This window comes from Lynx canadensis, chromosome C1 (assembly GCF_007474595.2).
Source record: "Lynx canadensis isolate LIC74 chromosome C1, mLynCan4.pri.v2, whole genome shotgun sequence".
Classification (NCBI taxonomy): Eukaryota; Metazoa; Chordata; class Mammalia; order Carnivora; family Felidae; genus Lynx; species Lynx canadensis.
This window is the reverse complement of record NC_044310.1, coordinates 45,119,452-45,137,670: the sequence shown is the minus strand read 5'-3', so window position 1 is coordinate 45,137,670 and position 18,219 is coordinate 45,119,452.

Genomic DNA, 18,219 nt, shown 5'->3' with positions numbered 1-18,219 from the left:
GACGCGGGGCTCGAACTCACGGACCGCGATATCATGACCTGAGCTGGAAGTCGGCCGCTTAACCGACTGAGCCACCTAGGCGCCCCTGTCTTTGTTAATTTACGGGGCTAGTTGCTACCAGATTTGATAGCAGAGCTACAGGAGAAGACGCAGCTGGAAAGTGGCAGACTCGGAATCTGAGCCCTGGTCTGTTTGACTTCCAGGGCCATGATTAGGCATGACTCTTTGACAGTCTGTTCTCTCACTTTAGGGGGTGGAAGGGACCCCTCCCCTCTCCCCTGCCAGTAGAGGAGAGGCAGTGCTTGGGGTAGGGAGTCATGTCAAGGGTGTCAGCCCACGCCCTTCCTCCTTTCACAGAACTAGAACAGAAAGTGGGAGCACTTACCCTTTCACCCGAAAGCCCTCAAGACCAGGAGGCTTTTGCTTGAGTGCAAGTCCCTTTGTTGCAGTAGTAATTCCTGCAGAAACCTAGTGTTGCTGGTACAATAGGAAGGCCAACTAGGGCCCCAAGTAGGGAGAACTCCTGAAAGTCCTTAGTGGGAAAGTAGGAAAAATGCTGCTCATTAGTAGGGTATCTGATCTTCTTGTTGCCATGTTTAGGATTTCAAAACCCACGTCACCAACAATATGTTTGTGGCCAACTTGAGTCTAAGAATCCAATGACTCAGTTCTTCCCATGGCTCAGGCTGATGAAAAGACTTCAGAGTTCTAAATAAATAGTAGCATTTGCTCTTGTCCTTTATTATTGCTATTATTATTAAACCATTCAGTTTGTATAGGAGAAACTGAGTGGGACAGCTGTTAGAGGCAGGAAGATGAATCAACCTATATGTATGCAGTGTGTGTGTGTGTGTGTGTGTGTGTGTGTGTGTATGCCTGTGTGTGTGGCAATTATCGATACTTGTTGAATGAATAAATTATGAAATAAGTCATTTTTTTCCAGAAATAAAAAGCCATTTATGGCCTCATAATAACTAGGACTGTGGGGAGGGGGTGAGGCCCCTGGGGAAATGGGGATTATATTCTGGGCAGAAGGACCACCATATGTAAAGTCCCTGCAGTTAGAGGGAGGCTGTACTTTGGAAAAACTGACACAGCAGATTAGTGTGGCTGGAGCTTAGGGAGAAGAGGCATGGGATGGGGATGAAAGGTTGGGGGGAGGCCAGACTTTGCCTGGTGGTTTAGGTTACATTGAGGGCTTTGGTCTTTAATTCAAGAGTAATGGAAAGGATTTGAAGGGGGTCGAAAGTAAAAAAGTAGCACTGTCATGTTTGTGTGAAAAACAAACGGGAAGGGAACAGGGTGAACCCAGGGAAATTATCTGTGGCAATAGTAGTAATCCAGGTGAGAGACTATGTAGCCCGGAGGTACAAGATGTTGGGTGGAAGGAAGTGGACGGATTTGAGAAATAGAATAACTGGTGGGAGTCCGTGGTGTGAATGAGGGGCTTTGATGGAGGGAGGCATCGGGGATCATGGCGGGTTCAGGTTCGTGGCAACTCTCAAGCTTTAACTTCCTCATCTCAAAAATGGACATAATGTGTATGAAAGTGCTCTGTGAAATGCTATTTTTCTTATTTGTGAGATAAAGTGTTTTACTTATTATTTGTGCTATTTTTATTATATACAGGGGTGAACCGTGTACTAATAAGGTAATCGTCCGACGGCCTGTTTCCCAAAATAGGTGGTAAAATCCTGAGGCAGAATGTGTATGATTCCATGTCTCTAGTTCATGTAATATTGTACCCATCACATGCGAATTAGTTTTGCCTTCTGTTTTGGTCCTTGACCTTGGCCTCAGATTCATTCTTACTCCTTCCTGCTTGCCTCTCTACTTCTTGGAGGAAGGCGGGTCTCTAAAGCCTCTCTTTCCCAGGCTCCTTTTCTAACCAGCTAGCTTCTGGCTGGGTTTCCCAGTGGGATGTACTGAGGAGGGATTGGAGGGTGGGAAGAAGGGAAAAGCCAGGGTATTTCTGCTCCCTGTGTGTCCTGTATGTCAAGCTGAGGCTTTGTCTCTTCCAAGTCCCCTGGCTCATGATGAGTCCAGCTTCAGCCACATGATCTTGGCCCCTGGGCACCTTGCTTTGTTCTTTCAGCTGTAGGGGCATAGCAACTCCCTGCCATTGCTAACCACTGGAGTCCCTCAAGTGATCCACGGAGCTTTCCTTTCACCGTCTGTGCAGTCAGTTCCTTGTACTAAATTCCTTCTGCTTTAGACAACCTAGAGTAGTTTTTGTTTAACAGGTTAGATCCTGAGTGATATATACACACACCTAGGCTAAACTTTATTAATGATCAAACCGCGCTCTTTTAAAAAAAATGTCATTTTTTTATAGAAATAAACTTTGAAGCTTTAAAACACATAACGTAAAAGAAAATATCCTGTCAATACAAACACATTTCAAAATTATAAACAAACTCAGAATGTTCTGCGTTTTGATTTAACAGCAACAAAATTAATTGTCAGTTTCTCAACTTTATTTTTTCAGCTGACTGAGCTTCAGAGCAGAGACAAATGTTGTCGCTTAGTGTTCTTTAAATAGTTTTTAGCTAGTTTTAATTTGGAAAAAAAGAACATTCTTCAGTAGAGACAGGGATAGGAATTACCAAAATATAAAATAAACAAATAACATACTTGGGAAAAACTCGCCATTATGTCATGGTATTACATGCTATCTTGGCAAATTTATGGATAGTTTTAATTTTTTTCAGTTTCAGTTGGTAATGGTTTGACACAAAACAGTGATATCATTGGCAGTGATTCTGTTATGTTGCTTGAAAGTTTATTTGGAATCTTCTCTGTGCTCCTTCCAATGGACTGTTTTTCTAAGATAGTGTTATTCATTGATTGATTGAAGCATTTACTAGTTTATTAAAAAATGTGTGGGATGACTACTATATTTTCTCTAAAAGCCAACATATTTAGGTACATAACCATTCTGTAGTGGCACTTCTCTTAACAGTATTGAAATTGTCAACCTATTTAAAAAATAACTTTTTCAGGGCGCCTGGGTGGCTCAGTCGGTTGGGCGTCCGACTTCGGCTCAGGTCATGATCTCGCGGTCCGTGAGTTCGAGCCCCATGTCGGGCTCTGTGCTGACAGCTCAGAGCCTGGAGCCCGTTTCAGATTCTGTGTCTCCCTCTCTCTCTGCCCCTCCCCTGTTCATACTCTGTCTCTCTCTGTCTCAAAAATAAAATGAAACGTTAAAAAAAATTTTAAAAAAAATAACTTTTTCAGGTGAACTTCACACACACAAAAGGAACCATTTAAATTTTTTTTTTTAACGTTTATTTTATTTTTGAGACAGAGAGAGACAGAGCATGAACGGGGGAGGGCCAGAGAGAGAGGGAGACACAGAATCTGAAACGGGCTCCAGGCTCTGAGCTGTCAGCACAGAGCCCGACGCGGGGCTTGAACTCACAGACCGCGAGATCATGACCTGAGCCGAAGTCGGACGCTTAACCGACTGAGCCACCCAGGCGCCCCACAAATGGTTTAAAAACCATTTTAAAATGAACAGTTTAGTGGCATTTAGTGGAGCAATGTTGAGCAAGCACCACCTCTGTCTACTTCCCAAACATTTCCATCATACAGTTTGTGACCTTTCGTGTCTGGCTTCCTTTTTTTTTTTTTTTTTTTTTTTTTAAGAGAGCATATTTTTAAGATCTGTTCATGTTGCAACAGCTATCAGTACTTCCTTTTGACAGCTGAGTAATATTCCATTACATATATTTCCCAGGGCTCCTGGGTAGCTCAGTCGGTTAAGCGTCTGACTCTTGATGTCAGTTCAGGTTGTGATCTCACGGTGTGTGCGATCGAGCCCCACGTCGGGCTCTGCGCTGACAGCATGGAGCCTGCTTGGGATTCTCTGTCTCCCTCTCTCTCTGCCCCTCCCCCAGTCATTCTCAAAAATAAACAGACATTTAAAGAAAAGATTCTCTACATACATATCCCACTATTTGCTTATCCCTTCATCCTTTGATGGACATTTGAACTGTTTCCACCTTGTGGTTATTGTCATTGATGCCACTATGAACATGTGCGTATCTGTACTCACTTATATGCCCTTTCCAGTCCTTTCGGGTATAGACTTAACAGTGGAATTGTGGATCTGTTTTCGATTCTTTTGGGTATAGAGTGTAAGAAGGGTCATCTGGTAGTTTTATGTTTAACTTTTTGAGTGAATGCTAAACTTTTTCACAGCAACTAAATAAAGTATTTTACGTTTCCAACAAAAATGTACACGGAGTTTCATTTCTCCACATCCTCTCCAACACTTGTCGTTTTCCAGTTTTTTAAAATTGCTATCCTAGTGGGTATGAAGTGACATGTCATTGTGTTTCGTGTTTTGTTTTTCTTTATGATTAAGTAGGCTCCACACCCAGTGTGGGCCTTGAACTCACAACCCTGAGATCAAGAGTTGCACACTCCACCAACCGAGCCAGCCAGCCAGCCGTCTCCCTCATTGTGGTTTTAATTTACATTTCTAATGACTAATGGTGTTGACCATCTTCTCATATGCTTGTTGACCATTTGTATATCTTCTCTGGTGAAGTGTCTGTTCACACCTTTGCCCCCTTCTTACATTGGATTTTTTGTCTTTTTGTTGTTAAGTCATGGGTGTTCTTTAAATATTCTGGATATTAGGCTTTTATCAGATATATGATTTGCAAATATTTTCTGCCCTATTTACTTTCTTGATAAAGAATGCCCTTTTGTACACAAATGTTTTTCATTTTGATGAAGTCTAGTTTATCTATTGTTTCTTTAGTTGCTTATGCTTTGGAGGTCATATCTGAGAATCTATTGCCAAATTCAATGTCATGAAGATTGCTTTATTTGTAAGTTTGCAAAAATTTTAGTCTGTCTTTTATATCATGTACAGTTTAATATATATAAAACTATATGTACGTATATATATGCACACGTATACACACATATCTGTATATATGACACAAGTTCATTTATAGAGCATTTTGAAATTCATTGATCCATTTTATCCTTTGAACAATGCTGTGAGGTTCACAAGGCATTAGTAATTATGCTCATTTGAAAGATAAGAAACCACCTTGAACTTGAGGAAAACTGAAAGTCTCATGGATGGTAAAAAGCAGATGTAAAATACAAATCCCAGCTGCCTGACCCCAATCATGTGTCCGTCCCATTCCACCCTCTTGCTCCATAGGGTGTCTCTTTGTTTGCTGAGTGATGTGAAAAAGGGAAGAAAGAGAGAGAAAACAAACGCTTATTCTGTCCCTTCTATGCACAAGGCTTATTTAAACCTTCTGCCCACCTATCACACAGTTCTTACACCATCCTAGGGGTGTTGAAATTCTGATTTTAAGAAGAGGGAAGAATGGCCCAGAGGATTTGTAACATACTGTGTAGCCTATAGACAGCCAGCAGCAGAGGCTTCGTTCAACCCCAAGCTAGCTTGACCCCTTGTGATCACATAGCATTTAGAGGAAAGCCCCGTGGAAGGGGGATATTATGTGTCTGAATTTTATTCAGAACATATAATAATAGAATAAAACACCAAAGTAGAAGGGAACGTTGGCATCATTCTTCTAGGTTCTCAACTGCCTATGTTTAATGAAAACTGAACTCCGCTTCTCACTTTTACAGCTCATCTGCTTAAATGCCAATCCCTGAATCCTCCCCTCCCCTGTTTTTAATCACTCCTTCAACCAGTGCCCTTGACAGTATTAAACATTCTGCCACAGGGACATGGAACCATTTCTCCACAGCTCGAGCCTCCAGACCCAACTGGCCAGGTCCTGCGGTGCAACTCTCCCAGCCACCGTGGGTCTTCATCTGGTGTTTAACAGGTCATGCCCCCTCCCCTTTCCCACCTACTTTTGGCACATAGACAGGAAATTAAGGACTAAGGGAAATTCACCTCTGACCTTTAATTCACTTCTTAATAAAAGCATTTAGTCACTTGCTTGCTTCATGCCAGACACAAAGGACATGGCTTTTTGAAGGAAAACCCATCAGTCCCTCTCACACTGGCTTTTTTTTCAGTGTGTCAGCTTTCAAAGGCAGTTGCTAGCCCAGAGCATGTCCATGTTAGGACCTTGCCCAGTGCCCAACACATAGTAGGTGGTCATAAATATTCACAGTGTAGGTGGTCATAAATATTGACAATGAATGTTAGTTATTCTTGAAAAGAGAATGATGGTGCTTTTGCCCTCCATAGTAGAATTAATTAATCGATAGAATTATCCCAGTTTTACATTTTTTTCCTATCAGTTTTTCTTAAACTGTTGATGACTTTGAGGTGGTAATTTGTATTAGACGTGAGTCTTTTGTTTCAGAAAGAAACTCATTGGAACTGATTTAAGAAGACAAAGGGCTGAATTTATAAACTCGCTTATAACACTATGGCAAGACCCAGATTATCTTTAATAATCTGCCTCACTCCTTGCCTTCGCCTGCTTTCCTCTGACTGGCTTCATTCTCAAGCAAGTTGTTGTAGCAGCAAGACTGCTGGCATCTTCAAATAGATTTTACTATCTGGGCAATCAAAGCTGGAAGACAGAATACTTGTTCTAATAGTTTAACTCAAATCATGAGGCTGCCTGTCATGTGGTCATCTCTGGAACAGTCCTGGTGGCCAGGGTTGAACTTTCATTGGTCAGTGGCTCACACGGCCACCGCTGGAACTGGGAGTGGGGATCAGCCCTCCCTGAATGACAGGGACCAAGACCGGCGTAAGTGGGTTCTCAAAAGAAAATGGGGCTGACACACCAAATGATGAGGGAAGAGGGAATGAATAGGCAAAACAACAAATGCCCATCACATATCTGACACAATACATGATAATTTAGGAATTGTAAATTCATTACACAAAACTATAAGTTCGATTTCTTGGTGTTAGGCAAAGACAACATCATTTTTAAGTGCCCTGCGATTGGAGCAGAAGATGAATTTCAAATCAGAATATACATTCAAAGAGCTTCTTTTGAAGCCTCCTTTATACACACAGGAGAACAAATTTCAGTTGCCTTTATTGATATTTTTGCTCAGTCCCATGAATTGTTTACTTTCAGCCTTCTCTGCTACCCATTGATCATTGACTGTTCACTATATACCAGACATTGTATCTCACACTGAGAATAGAGTATTAAATAAGGAAAACATGCCTATTCTCCTGGAGATTATTGCCCCAAGGAGCTTACAGTCTGCTTCTCGTCAACTCATAACGTATGACTTGCCAGAGCTATTGAAGTCATGCAGTGGAGTTGCTACATTTCCAAAAAATGGGTATGTAAGTGCATCCATTTTATATAAGAAGCAGATTAATTAAATAAGTTGATGGATAATTACTTGTTTGAATCTGTGTGAGTCACTTTGTGCTGACTACCACCTTCATTCTTAAAATCATTCTGTGGTTTCCCTTTATAGATGATGTGAGAAGAAGGGGGAGTTAGGTGTTTAATCCAGGTCTGACTTTTCTAGGACATCATGCCTATATTGGGTAATCTATGATTTCTCTTATGCCGTGGGCATTATTCACATCCAGAAATGTATGCACATAATACAGTTTGTTTATAGAAGCTTTTGGAAAAAATTCTCAAGAAATTCTGGGAAAGCTAGGATGACCGTGTCATGAGTCCTATGCCCTTTACAGATTCTGTATCCCATCCCCAGGTTCCGCATCCTTGTTTCTTCACCCTTAGGGCATTGTAAATAAATATAGCAAAAGGAAGTCGTGTGTGTGTGTGTGTGTGTGTGTGTGTGCGCACGCATGCACGCTCATGGTGGTAGGGGGCCGGTGGAACCCTGCTGGCCTCCGAACCTTTGAGCAAGGGATGGGTAAGGGATTTGTGGCCTCCAAGGAAAGTCCATGGGAAGAGAAAGCAGTGAGGCCCAGTGGGAAAAGCACTGGAAAGAAGTCTTATGACTTGGCCTTGAATCTGGCTCCACCACTTAGAAGTCAAAGTCACTGAACATCACAGATCATATTTGTTAACTTATGGTGAAAATCCACTTCCTCATACTTCATACCTCCCAGATGCTTTGTGAGTATCAAGTGTAGCAATATCTACGAAAATTGCTTTGGGCCGTGCAGACCTGTAATTTGTAAAGCTTTATTTTGTACATCTCTGCTCTCCTAATCTGCCTCTGCTTGCCCTGTTTCATACGCAAACCTCATGATTTCTGGCGTTCTGAAGGTGGCTGAGTTCATGCATAGTGTAAACAAGTGCTTGTTCCTTCAGTTTCTACTCCTTAATTTATTCTTAGCTGTTGGCTGTTTTCTCCAGAGTCTTCCACGTTCTAGATACAGTACTAGGTGCTAGAGATAAGAGCGAAAGCATGAGTTGAGGGAAAGAGTATGAAGTTTGGACTCAGGGTGTAAATCCTGACTTCTTCTCTGATTGTATAGTTTTGAGATCGTCAACTAACTGCTCTAAGCATTCAGTTTCTTCATCTGTAAGGCAGCAGTAATTTCCATGTTTTACAGGGATTTTACTGGGTGCTGGAAGGAATACGCGGCTCAGTAAATCAGCCTTCATTTTCTTTAAGACATTGCCCCTCCCATCTAGGAGCTCATGGTCTAAAAGTGGAGATGAGACATTTTCCCAGGCTATTCTAAATCGGAAGAGAGAGTAAGTGGCCTTGGTGGGGAGAGCGGCCAACCTCTGAGTGATTGAGTGGTGGAGTAAGGCATGACTTAACCAAAGGAACCCCGCTGGTGCCTGCTAAAATCTAGTGTTGAATCCAAACTTCCTAGGAAGTTTTCAAAAACGTAGACATCTTTAGGCTTCCTAACCTATTGTTTGGACCTTGCCTGGTGTTTTAAGAACACTTCCGGAAGTTCGTGATTTTTTAAGAGAGAGGATGAGCTGAGAAGTCCTGTGCTACTTTAAGAAAGACATGTATAGTACCAGTGGGAATGAAAACTGGGGCTTATTTTTTCTTAAAAAAAGAAAAGAAAAGAAAAGAAAGTTAACCTGTATTGCAGGGAATTGGATAGGTCAGAGGAGAGTTTGACACCAAGAGGTTGTTTGATTTTACAACAAATGGTTAGCATCGTGGAATTACTCATTTGTTGACTAATCTAGGGCTCCTTGGTGGCCTTGTTCTGGCTGGTGTTGTACAGCCCTTCAGCCCATGTTTCTTCATTACACACTGACTCCACTGCAGTCTGCCTCTCTTGATCTTTTTCTTTGCTTCCCTCTCTGCTCTCTGTCAGATACCCAAAGCATGTTTATATTTACCTCTGCTTGGCCCTACATTGTGAATATTTATGACCACCTACTACGTGTTGGGCACTGGGCAAGGTCCTAACATGGACATGCTCTGGGCTAGCAACTGCCTCTGAAAGCTGACACACTGAAAAAAAAAAAGCCAGTGTGAGAGGGACTGATGGGTTTTCCTTCAAAGAGCCATGAGGTCAGTTGTCCTTTGCTGTCCTTCGCTCTTGATGATGTCCTTGGGAGATGGCCTTGAGTGTCATCATAAAGCAGTTGAAATAGGGTTTTCAGGTGCCTCTCTGTAGTAGACTGAATAATGGCCCCCAAAGATGTCAGATCTTAATCCCTGGAACCTGTGAATGTGACCTTATTTGGGAAAGGGCAGCTACAAAGGTGATTAAGTTAAGGATCTAGAGATGGGGAGGGATAGCCCAGGTTATCTGGGTGAGCTCTGAATACAACAGAAGATGTCCTTATAAAAAAGAGACAGAGGTAGATTTGACACAGAGCAAGAAGGGAAGGCAGTGTGACCCAGAGACTAGAAACAGATTGGAGTGATGTAGTCATAAGCCAAGAATGCCAGCAGCCACCAGATTTCAAAGTCTGGTCTCCAGAACAGAGTGAATAAATTTCTGTTGTTTTAAACCACTCAGTTTGTGATCATTTATTACAGCAGCCATAGGAAATTAATATACCCTCCAATCTCCTTTCCCTGGCCATTCTACTATTTTGAATACTATGATGATCATTTAAATTTCATTTTAAATAAATGATCTTATAAAAATTGCCCGTCCATATTGCAGGAAGTCATGAGAGAGAACAGGTTACAGTAGGTCACGACTGGAAGGGCCCTCAGGGGCTACCCAAACTTCTCATCATAAAGACGATAACGCAGACACAGAGGGTACTTGCCCCAAATCATTCAGTGAGGGAAGAATATAGCCAGGACCTAACCCAACATCCAAGCTTTGTCCACCACAGACAAGGGGGCATAATTTATGAGGATATCTGGCTTAGCAAGTAGACAGGAAAGAACTTGCTTAAGTTTACTTGAAGAATGTGACTTTTTTTTTTTTTTTTTTAAGATGAACTGTGGATTGGCCCTCTTACTCTAGTTAACTTGAGAAACATTTTGGGGAATAGAAAAAGGCACTAGTCCTTTTTTCAAGAAACAGATAAATTGAATATGTTTGACTTGGAAAGATACCCCTAATACACAGTCACAGGTAGGTGTGCGGTCTTTGGAATCCTAGGACGTGCCCAGAATTTTCTCTCTATCATTCACCAGCTCTGTGAGCTTGGGTAAGTTATTCTTTGGGAGCCTCAGTTTCCTCATCTGTAAAAGGTAATAACAGTGCTTGTCTGAGGCTGAGGGGAAGACTAAGTGAGATGCTGTATATAAAAGTTCCTTACCCAGTGCCTGGCAATTAATTGAGGCTCCATAAATGTTAGTGTTTGGTATTATCAAATCAAAGTTCCATTGTAGCAGAGTATATAGAATTTTATCTTTTTAGAATTTCTTATTTGGATATTTTATAAGGACCCTGGAGTTTCTTTAGTAATCAGGAATAACAATAAAGATGAAAAACAGGTCTGACTCATAGGGAGCAGAGTGGGTCTTCAGGGCATCAGCGACTCCCAGAGCTGATGGGAATCCTCATACCTCTCTTCTGGGAAATGCACAGCTATAAATGTGCATTGCCATAAATGTGAATACACAGCCAAGATCAAAGCTGCTTGATCCTGGGGGATTGAGGTGAGCGCATTCCTATGACCGAAACTCTGGGTGACACAATGGCCCGATGCTGCCTGGGGGGCCCGGAGATGGTGGTCTGGACACCTGGTCTCCAAGCCTAGCCCAGCCCCTCTGAGCTGTGTGACTTGGGCAGGTCACCTGTCGCCTGTTTCCTTATCCATCTAACACATAGGCTTCTATGAGTCTCAAATGAGATAAAGGACATAAAAATACTTAGTAAACAGGAAGTCCGTGAAAAGGAGATACTAATTATAAATCCTATCAGTCACCAAGCTCAACAGAGTAAGTCTTCCTAATACCTTTCAATTTTGTTCATTTTGTTTGGATGTTCACTGTTGTAATTTATGCTTTTCATTCCTTCTCTCTCGTTTGTTAGCATTTTAGGTGGTCTTACTGATTCTTGCGTGGCTTTTCTCTATCAGGATCATCTTTTTTTTTTTTTTAATGTTTGTTTTTGAGAGAGAGAGAGAGAGAGAGAGCGAGCACGAGCGCCAGCAGGTGAGGGGCAGAGAAAGAGTATCCTAAGCGGGCTCTGTGCTGACAGCAGAGGGCTCGAACTCATGAACTGTGAGATCACGACCTGAGCTGAAGCCAGACGCTTAACTGACTGAGCCACCCAGGTGTCCCAGGATAATCTTTTTTAAACATACCTTCTGCCATGATATGCCACTAGGGTATCTATCTATAGTTCCCTATTACCTACTATATGAGATGGTCGGGCATACAAGAAAAAGGAAAGCATCTGTCATTGTACCGAGCCATCTGTTTTAACTGAACAGCCCTCAAGAAAGCTGTGAACTTTGTTCCCCTGGCCCTGTTTTTTGATGCTGGCCCTCTGGCCCCTAAAGGGGAGCTTGAGTGGCTCACCCTGCTAGAAACAAACCCCTTCCCCTTGCCTCTGGTCCTATTTCTGGTTCCTAGCCCCAGTTTAGATCTGCCAATAAGTAGCTTACGTGAGTTGACCAGCTGCTGATCTTTTGGACATGTTTTTGTACTTGCTCTCTAGCTGCCTCTGGTCAGTCTTCTTCTGATTGATGGGTTGACACTCTCTGGCCCCGTCCAGACTTCTCCGTGAGAGGGAATGGTTTGTTCTCTCATACTGTACATGTATTGAGTGCCTAGTGGGTATTAGGAATTATACTAGCTGAATATGGCCCTTGATTCATGGAACTTCAGCTTAGTGAAGATAATAACAATTGAAAAAGTTTATTATAATTATGGTAAGTATTACTAAATAGGAAGAACAAGATGCCTTGGGGACACATAACAGTGAACCCTCAGATAAGGGTGTCACAGAAGGTCACCTCGAGAAAGTGGCCTTGGGCCGAGACCTAAGATGAATTGGAGTCAAAGACCAATTGGGATCAGCATGTGGCAAGACATGGAGTCTAGCAAAGTCTAAAAGGGACGTTGCTTCTTCCAGTTACGAAGAGCAGAGAATCTAGGTCATCACCCAAAATGTCTACTGGTCTGAAGCTGCAGATAGAAATCTGGCCTGGCTGGAGGCCAAACAGTCGTGTGGTTTTCTCTCTGCCGTCGTGGGCCGTGATATTTGGCAAGTCACTTACCCTATCTGACCCTTAGTTTCCACATCTGGGAAACAACGAATGATAACACCAAGGTCATTGTGAATGACTGACAAAATAATGAACATGAAAGCACTTTGGAAACCATGTGAATGAAAGGGAGGAAGCTGGTCATAGGGCATCTGACCCAGCGTTGAGATGGAACAAGGAAGAGAAAATGCTGATCCTACCAGGAGCCAATCCTTTCAAAGTTTTATATTGTTTCAGAACTTCAGGAGTTCCACGTGTATCCATGGATACGTGTGCTCTGTATGTGTTACTTAAAGAGGAAGAGCAATTTTTTTTTTTTATATTATCTGCATGGTTAAATCGTCCCATCAGTAAACATAGTTTTGTTCCTTAAAATGCAGAACAACTATGTACAGATCAAGCCAGCTGTTCTCTGCCAGACTATCATTGGCCATGGGCTCTGGAATGGCTAGGCTTCTGGGAGATGACAGGCACTAGCCCCACAAACATTAGGCATTTTTGTAGCATGATGAAATGACAAAAACATCCATGGTCCCCAATCCCTGGAGAGCCCACCTGTTACTTTTTTGGATCAATTATGAACGGAATATAGGAAGACTGACACGGTATCCTTTGGCTGGTTAATCATTGGTCATCCCAGCTTAAGGTACAATTGTTTTTCTAATTGCTAGCAAGCAGAACTGGAGTGGGGAGCCCTGGTGTTGGATGGACCCTCAGCAGGTGAGAGTGTCTGGGGATGACTGCTCCCCCTGCAACTTGATTGCTGTCGTAAAGGTATCTTGTAAGGGTCAAGTGCATCCTGCATGTAATGCACTGGCATGGTGCCTAATCGAGGGTAAATATTGTGCATATACATGACCAATTAGTTACATATTAATGCCTGTCACCAATGGACATGAGAAATAGGGTCTAAACTCACCAAGGAACAGAAGTGTTTAGAAAAACAGTGTATCCCTTTTCTTTATGTTTCCCACAGTGTTTCCTCATAACCTCTTTGGACTGAGCACCAGGGCTGTTTCCTAGTGAAGAAGGCCAAATCACAAGAGAAGAAAAGGTCAGTGGAGACAGACCATCCTTGGAATTTGAAAGGGCAAATATCCAAATGCCCAGCTTATGGTGTGTGTGTGTGTTGTAGTGTGATGTTATGTGTAGTATGGTGTACGCATGTGTTGTGTGTGTGTGTGTGGTGTGTGTGTGCATGTGTGTGTGTGTGTGTACTCAGCATTTAAAATGGGAATTTTCAGAGGACCGTTTCTATAGGCCGTTCTGCCTAAGAATGCATAGTATTAGTGCTATAAAAGTTCCGAGAAGGGGGAGGTTGACAAAGGGAAGGTGAATTCACCTCCAGCCAGTTCTCCAACCAGTTCAGGACTGATTCCCATGCAGCGTCTGCTGTCTCACATCATTTAATCTCACAACTAGCCCGTGAGACACAGGGGAGTACTCCTGTTTTGTCAGTGGGCACACTGACTTCCCTGACTTCACTGACTGAAGCTAGGAGGTAGGATGGTTGTCCAAGGTCATATAACTTGTAAGTTATAGTGCCAGGTGTGGTAGGTATTGACTCGGTCATCCAGTAAGTGATAGGTACTGACCTGGTGATACAAAGTCAACCAAAGTGAGGGAGTGCGAGCTCAGGGACCAGTGCACTCTGAGCTTTGGAGGCTGTCACCAGAGGATGTAGTAAAAAGATGACAGTGAGAATTCACGGGCTAGCGTTAGACTCTGGAGATCCCAGCACAGGTCTTAAGGGAATAATATTCTTCAAAGGGCTCTTATTTTGGTCTTCTGGGAAGAATAGGGGGGAAGCATAGGGAAATCTCCCAGAAACAAATCATTCCACATACTCTTATTCAACAGCAGTGGGTTGGGCCAAGTGAGGAGCATTTCTGATTAAATTCCCTTGGGTGTCGCTTTCCAAGGACAAGTTTTAGATGCTATATCAGACAAGAGTTTGGACTTTTTTTTTTTTTTTTTTTTAATTGTTGCTCCCGGACTTTGATTGCTATCTGCAAGGGAAACAGACAGTGGAAACTATTTCATCAGGACTGATGGGAAAAACACATTTTCACAGTGCCCTGAATAGCAATGCTTGGTGTTTGAAGTCATTATTGTAAGTAATGGGTAAGCTGGAGGGAGGAAAAGACACTGTGAGTGACTTTAAAGAGAGCGGGAGAGAGGAGAGAGAGAGATAATCTTGGAAGTCAGACTGGGGGTATTGACTGCTGGTGAGAAATTTCCACTGAACGTTAAGCTCTTCCTGAAGCTTTCTTCTCACATCCGGCCTGAGCTGTAAGGTTGGGGAAAGGGAGTGTGTGTGAGGAGGTCTGGGATGGAGGCAGTGTGTCCAGGGCTGCCTTGGGGACCAAAGTCCTCATCAATTCCTTGATTTCTCTATTCTTCATTCACTAATTCATTTAATCATTTCTTTACTCATTACATATTCTCTCAACACTTTTTAAGTGTCAGGCTATGAGCTTCATGCCGAGATAGTGGAGATGAACCAGTAAGATGAAGCTTCCAGTCTAGTGAAGGAGATTAAAGAGACAGTTATAACTTGTGTGATAATGCTACCACGAAGGTACCGAGAAATCGCAGGAGGATGTTGAGAATAGTCTCTTTCACTTTGTTTTGCTCTTGCTGTGTGCTAAGAACCTAGAACAGTCAGAATGTGCTCCTTCTGTTCTCCAGACCCTGCAGTCTAATGGAACACCTGTTCTAGGAGGGACTTGAATCAACAAGCCTACGTCCATGGAAGATAATGTCTTAACTACTGCATCCTCAGTGAGTGAGAGACATAACAAGATAGATCTAGGTTCCATTTAACTCAGAATGTTCTAACCCTCGCTGTTCACGAAATTCAACAAAAAGTTGAGAGACTTACAGTGGCTGATCTTGGTGTCTGTCAAACTAATGTCTCTTGATTCATTATGTTCATGGCATTGCTCCTTACTGACAGAGAGGACATTAGGTGGGAGAAGAATAAGTTTTATTTTGGACATAATTAGTTTGAGATTCCTGTAAGACCTCTAAGTCAAGATATTAAGGAGGCAGTTGTGTATATGAGACAGGGAGTCAGAAGAAGATATAGTCTCAGGATATAATTTGGGAGTTGTGATCCTGGAGGAGATTATTGGAAGCAAAGACTTTGATGGAATCATCTCAACAGTGGTTTTATGGGTAGTCAGTGAGTTTTGTAGGGAGCTCTTCAGGACTCGAGAAGAATGGAATCCTAAGAACTCTGGCTCACATAGCTACTTAAGGAATCCTGCAGTTCCTTTTATACAGTTATAGGCATTGGTTTCAAAACCCACCATGTGGTCACCCACACAACCCCTGTTCAATGAAATAGTCTACCCCGTAACATCTCAATGTTAAATTGAATACTAATCATAGTATTAGTAACCATTGCTGGACAACATTGCTGGACAACATAGTTGAGTGTAAAGAGAGCAGGTTTCTGGTTTCAGACTGCCCTACATGTAAGGCTTGGATTTGCCTTTCAAACCATACTACCACCCAGTACTCGTTGCTGTCTTTTATCCATCAGACCATCCCAGAAGACTTGTTTAGTGTAGAGCTATTCAGTTTTCAGGCCTGGTCTGATATATGATATTTGAATCATAAAACTTTATGATTTTACCAACTAAAGAATAAGGCTAATAATCTAGAATTATTTGATTTTCCTGAATTCACCCAAACTTCTAGGAACCACATTTCCTTTCCTTTCCTTTTCTTCTTTCCTTCTTTCTTCCTTCCTTCCTTCCTTCCTTCCTTCCTTCCTTCCTTCCTTCCTTTCTTTTTTTTTTTTTGATCATCTCAAAACATATTCTAGGTTTACTTCATCATCAAACCATCCAATTTTGTGTGAGTTCTTTGTGACAACTACTGGGCTTTTCCATATTAAAGAACTATTGTTAGTCAGTTTCTATGGATTTGAGTTGCGACACAGTTGAAACCCTCATTTCCTAGGACAGTGGGTCCAGACCCCAGAAATGAGGGACAGCTCAGGGTACATTGGGGTGTTTGTAACAGAGCTGGACCTGCCATCTTGTGCCCTCTGTCCCATCTTTATGTGCCTTATGCATCTGCTGGCCAAACCCATTCCCCAGTTTCTTGGGATAGAAGCTGGGGAGATATGTGAATTGGAACTTTTTGCAAGTCAATCTGGTATTACAACACCACCCTCTGATGAGTTAAGTGCAAATGAATCAGAACCAGATGGGCAAATTTTTCCTGAAAACAACGTGTTTAAAAAGTGGAGGAGAAGGAGAGAAGTTCTTGGCAAAACTCTCAAAGATGTTTGGCTCCATCAGATGTATGCAGCGCTTTGACTTGCTTTCAGCTGCTCCCACCGTTACCACCTGGAGAAAATGACATGTCTGAGCTCCTGGGGGAAGCGGGGCCGTAAGGGGTAGGCATTGTACCCTCAGTCCTGTAAGTGGCATGGCTGTCTTCAGCCCTCGTTTTCTCAGAGGTCATTTCTGGCAGGCAAATGAGATTTGGATGAATAAAACAATCATAAGGAATCAATTCTGGAGAAAAATCCAGGCTTAGACTGTTAGCATGCATTTCTCTTGGACTGTTATGAGATTCATGTTTTCAGATCCAACCAAAGCCTCTTGAATACTTAAAGTGTATGGTTTTGTGCTAGGCATTCAAGTGGCTCTTTTCTCCCTTTGTCCATCCAGCAAAGTTGTGAGGTACCAGAGTCATGAATGGATGAGGGAGCTCAGGATGAAAAAAAAAAATGACTTGCTTAATGTCCCACAGCTAGGCAGCAAGAGAGCTGTGCTATCCAAATGAGTAACCACTGGCCACATATGGCCATTTAAATGTAAATTACTTAATTCTGAATAAAATTAAAAACTGAGTCATTCAGTTTCACTAGCCACATTTCAAGTGCTCTATTGCCACATGTGGTTAGTGGCTACCATATTGGACAGCACAGCTATAGAACATTCCCATCATCATAGAAAGTACCATTGCACAGTGGACTTCAGAGTCCTCTAAAGTCCAGGACTACAGAGCCTGGACTTCAACTCATACCTTTATGACAAAGTTCTGGGTTCCTTCCTTATTCTAGTCCGGGTTGTCTCACATAATAAAAGCTTCTAAAATGGAAGACCATTCCTCTTAAGTATAACTGGGAACTCTTCCTCCTCACTCTGGATACAGCATACACTGAAATGCCAGCTGATTATTTAAAAAAAATTTTTTTTTACTGTTTATTTATTTTGAGAGAGGGAGAGAAAGCAAGAGAGCAAGTGGGTGAGGGACAGAGAGAGAGAGAGAGAGAGAGAGCAGGACAGAGGGTCTGAAATAGGCTCTGTGCTGATAGCAGAGAGACTGATGCGGGGCTCGAACTTGTGAACTGTGAGATTGTGACCTGAGCCAAAATTGGATGCTTAACCTACGGAGCCATCCAAGCGCCCCTTGGCTGATTCTTTATTAAGCCTGCTCTGTCCTTTATGTGGCCACTGTGGAGAGGCAATGGACCAGGAGTCAGGAGGGAAGGGAGGGAGGAAGGGTTAGGGTGGGATGGGTGTCTTGTGCCCCCATGGGCTCACCTGCATTTCAGGGGCATCATAGGTCAGCAGCAGAGGGTGCTGCCAGAGGCAGTGCTAACACTCAGTGAAGTTAGGAAGGGCTACAAAGAGGATCTGCATGGTGGAATGAAAAGCTGGTGCAAATTTGGTCTGAAGAA